Raw genomic sequence first — 5,000 nt, 5'->3', positions numbered from 1 at the left:
GACTAGCTATTACAGCATAACTAAAAGGGAGAGCCAGAAGCTAACACAGACATGAGCGAGTCCCAGCTGTAGCCCGCACTATTCAAGGTACCAACAAATAGCCTGCACCTTTTGATTGAAGTAGGCGTGACGGATCATAAAAGACCAGATGTTCACTGAGGTACAGGTACTCTATTTCTTTTTACGTTTACTTTTTACTTGCTTATTATTGTTTTCTTTACTTTCTTCCATTTCTTTATTTTGTTTATTCAGTTTTTTTCTTTCTTGATTTTTATCATTTCTTTCTCTTTTTTTTTTTTTGGTCATTTCAATTTTTCCCATTGTCTAATTCCTTCTTTTCCTCCTTGAGAGACTTCTTCTTCTTTCTCACTCTAGAAACATTAACTCCGCCCACAACCCCTCCCAATTTTTAATCCTTAATTTAATCTCTATTTTCTCATATGAACTAAGTGATGTGAATTGAATTTGTGTGTGTGTGTGTGTGTGTGTGTGAGATCACGCTGATGTATGGGACGGCGTGATGATGTCAGTACTGATGATGTCATTGGTGTCAGAGTGTCAGAGAGTGTTTAATCTCACAGTGTCACACAGTAAGAAAGTGATATTAATAACGTAATAATAAGTGTAATAAAGCACAGACACACACACACACACACACACACACACAGTGTGATATAACGACAGGAGCGATAGATGAGCAGAAATGTCACAGCAAATGTCACAATGAAACGAGAACAAGTGAATTAAATATAGTGGATTATTTAGTTTTTCTCTCTTTGTTTCTGTCCTTCAGTACGTACTTTTTACCCTGAGCCTAGTCCATCTTTCTTTCTTTCTTTCTTTCTTTCTTTCTTTCTTTCTTTCTTTCTTTCTTTCGTGATCTCATTTTCTCTGTGTCACTTATCTTTTTTTTTTAACTTTCTTTATTGCTTTCACTTTGTGTGTGGGTGTGTATGTGTGTGCGCGTGTGTCAGTGATTTCATCTCTCTTCCTCCTTTTTTTAATGTCCATTTTTTGCCTCTTTCAAAACACCTTTGTGTGTATGATTCACTGTGTGTGTGTGTGTGTGTGTGTGTGATGATCAGAGCTCTTGTACTTGCATGAGAATGGTGCATTGAACCTCCTCCAAAGAGATCAAACACACGGAATATAAATATCATGACATTTCAAAGCGCTCCCTGTGTATTTGTGTGTGAGTGTGTGTGTGAGTGTATGTGTGTGTGTCTGAGTGTGTGTGCGTGTGTGTGTGTGTGTGTGTGGTTTGTTAGCATCTCTGTGGTGAATGTAGTTATAAACTAGCCGAGTTAGCAGGATGAGATACAGATGATGTTGGATGTAAATGTGTGGTTTATACAGAATGACGTTCACACTGAACACGATTACATTCTTACTTACGTTTTATAACGAATCAGAAACCGCAAAAAGCGCAAACTCCTCTGAAGATTTCGGAAAAGCTACAGCTTTACCTCTGACTGTTACAAAGCTCTGACGCTGGAGACTCCTTCCACAAATGTTAAATGAATGTCTCCTTACAGAAAACTTCATTAGATCAATATTATATTGCATTGCACATTGCATATATTTTATTTCATATATATATATACATACACATTAGAAAACTCTGCCTCACAACCAATCAATTCATTGCTGATGAATATGCACATGAGCTAAAACATAGTTTAATTTTAATATAAATGTTATTAAACATGGTAGTGATAATGTTAGTAGTGATGATGCCAGTTGTGATGTCAGTAGTGATGATGTCAGCAGTGATGATGCCAGTAGTGATGTCAGTAGTGATGATGTCAGTAGTGATGATGCCAGTAGTGATGTTGGTAATGATGATGATGTCAGTAGTGATGATGGTGGTAGTGATGATGTCAGCAGTGATGTCAGTAATGATGTTGGCAGTGATGATGTCCATAGTGATGATGGTGGTAGTGATGATGTCGTTAATGATGATTTCAGTAGTGTTGTCCATAGTGATGATGTCAGTAGTGAGGATGTCAGTAGTGATGTTGGTAATGATGATGTCAGTAGTAATGTCAGTAGTGATGATGTTGGTAGTGATGATGTCAGCAGTGATGTCAGTAATGATGATGTCAGTAGTGATGTCGGTAATGATGATGTCAGTAATGATGTCAGTAGTGATGTTGGTGGTAGTGATGATGTCAGTAGTGATGTCAGTAGTGATGTCAGTAATGATGTCGGTAGTGATGGTGTCAGTAGTGATGCTGGTAGTGATGATGTTGGTAATGATGATGTCAGTAATGATGTCAGTAGTGATGTTGGTGGTAGTGATGATGTCAGTAGTGATGTCAGTAATGATGTCGGTAGTGATGATGTCAGTAGTGATGCTGGTAATGATGTCGGTAATGATGATGTCAGTAGTGATGTCGGTAATGATGATGTCAGTAGTGATGTCGTTAGTGATGTCAGTAGTAATGATCTTGGTAGTGGTGATGTCAGTAGTGATGTCATTGGTGTCAGAGGTGGTTTCATGGTGCCACCATGTCATTCAGTAATAAAGTGTAATAAGTGTAAGATGAAGAGTGAAGAGACATAACAGATGAAATCAAATGATAAATAGACAAAAATAAGCCAGTATCAACAATGGGTTAAAAGTTTTTTAAGCAGACAACAATACATTTTTAATACATTTTTAATTTGACATTTCGGTTAGTTTTTTTTTTTATTTCATTGTAAAATATTGGAGTGTAAACTATAGCAGTTTGTAGTTTATCAGAAATGAGTGCTACTCCATAGCCATACTAATAAATCTATTGGGGGCGTGGCCAGAAATGCCACTGCTGTCAGGGGGGCGTGGCTTCAATATAACCCTGTCTAGTTTCAGTGAACCTCAATCACACACACACACACACACACACACACACAAGCTTCAGAATCTTAAATGATGCAGGGTGTAATCTGATTGGCTCTCTACTCTACTAAAATAAAGTAGAAGAAAAAAAACACTATGAAACAATAAGCCTTTAGCAGAACGCTGAATAAAATAATCAAAAGTTTAACTTAAAGAAGTTAGCGATGAGTATATAAGGTATACACGAGGTTGCAGAGAGGCTTGGAGGTTTCTGATTGGATGTCTGGCCTGTCAGTCAATCCACCTTATTTTGTGAAAGAAGGCGGGTCTTTACAAGATTCTCTAGTGGTACCAGGATAGAGAAGATCAGACTCGATTACCGACTGTGATTTAATGATCTAGAACAGCATGAGAACCTTCTAGAACAACACAAGAACATTTTAGAACAGAAGGAGAACCTTTCAGAACAGCACAAGAACATTCTAGAACCAAACAACAATGTTCTATAACAGCATGAGAATGTTCTCGTACAGCACAAGAACATTGTAGAATAGAAGGAGAAATTTCAGGAACTGCACTAGAACATTCTAGAACAGAGTTCCAGTTAACCTGCACTGAGGTTCTGTCTCCTCAGAGAGAGAGCTGGAAATGTGTGTGTGTGTGTGTGTGTGTGTGTGTGTGTGTGTGTAGGGGGGATGTTCTAGGTTTTTCACTGGAACAGTGACGGAAAATTGGGCCACAGCCAATCACAGCACAGCGTAGCACAAATCCCCATGGAACGTTCTGGCAAATGTTCGGCAAGTGTTTTTGTTTTCCCCGCGTCTGCTGTCACGCTGGAGCAGCGGATTAAACCAACACCGAGTTTTCAGGAAAACAGGAATGCTGGCTGCTTCCTCTTTATATGGAAATATACAGTAAACTCCACTGTAACGGAACTTTACATGAAAACTAGGCTACCATACACTTTCATTTCTACTGTAGGATAACATGCCTAGATGTTCTTTCCTCCTCCTCCTCTTCCTCCTCCTCTTCCTCTTCATCCCCCTCCTTCTATTGCTCCTCCACCCTCTCTTCTTCCTCCTTCTCCTCTTTCTCCTCCTCCTATTGCTCCTCCTCCTCCTCTGTCTCCTCCTCCTATTGCTCCTCATCTTCCTCTTCCTCTTCATCCCCCTCCTCCTCCTCCTCTTCTTCCTCCTCCTCCTATTGCTCATCCTCCTCTTCCTCTTTCTGCTCCTCCTATTGCTCCTCCTCTTCCTCTTCCTTTTCATCCCCCTCCTCCTCCTCTTCTTGCTCCTCCTCCTCTTCCTCCTTCTCCTCCTCATATTGCTTCTCCTCCTCTTCCTCTTCCTTTTCATCCCCCTCCTCCTCCTCTTCTTGCTCCTCCTCCTCTTCCTACTTCTCCTCCTCTTCCTCCTCCTCCTATTGCTCCTTCACCCTCTCCTCTTCCTCCTTCTCCTCCTCTTCATCCCCTCCTCTTCCACTTTCTCTTCATCCTCTTCCTCCTCCTTCTCCTAGAGCTCTTCCTCCTCTTCCTCCTCCTCTCTCTCCCTTTCCTCCTTCTCCTTCTCTTCCTCTTCCTCCTTCTTCTCTTCTTCCTCCTCTTCATTTTCCTCTTCCTCCTCCTCTTCATCATCTTCTCCTTATTGCTCTTCTTCCTCTTCCTCCTTTTCCTCCCCTTCTCTTCATCACCCTCTTCCTCCTCTTTCTCCTCCTCCTCTTCCTCTCCTCCTACTCTTCTCTTCCTCTCGCTGTTTATATCACACCTGTCTCACACTCGGCAGAAAGAAATCTGTTGAAAATGTCACACCTGTGAAGAAAGGGAAAATATAATGTGTCTCATTAGCGTCTGCTGTTGTCCTGACTGTGGTGTTGCTAACTCTTCAGGTTACCATAGCGACCAGCGACCGGTCTCAGAGTCAAACCTGTCTTTCAGTCAGCAGGAAAAATCCAACATGGTCACAGGGGTCAAGGGTCAGGAGTCAGGAGTCACCTGTGACATCACATTACACACTCACTGTGAGCTCCACTTCCTCTCTCCACTCGTCTATCCAACCTTTCCTCTCCTCCATCGATTCCCTCGTTTCTCTCCCACTGCAGCTCACACTCTAAATATAGTCCTGCGCTAAAGACCTCCATTAATTATAGATCAGAGGGAGAGAGAGAGAGAGAGAGAGAGAGA

This window comes from Pangasianodon hypophthalmus, chromosome 24, assembly GCF_027358585.1.
Source record: "Pangasianodon hypophthalmus isolate fPanHyp1 chromosome 24, fPanHyp1.pri, whole genome shotgun sequence".
Taxonomy (NCBI): domain Eukaryota; kingdom Metazoa; phylum Chordata; class Actinopteri; order Siluriformes; family Pangasiidae; genus Pangasianodon; species Pangasianodon hypophthalmus.
The sequence above is the reverse complement of the archived record's forward strand: the minus strand, read 5'-3'. Positions refer to the sequence as shown.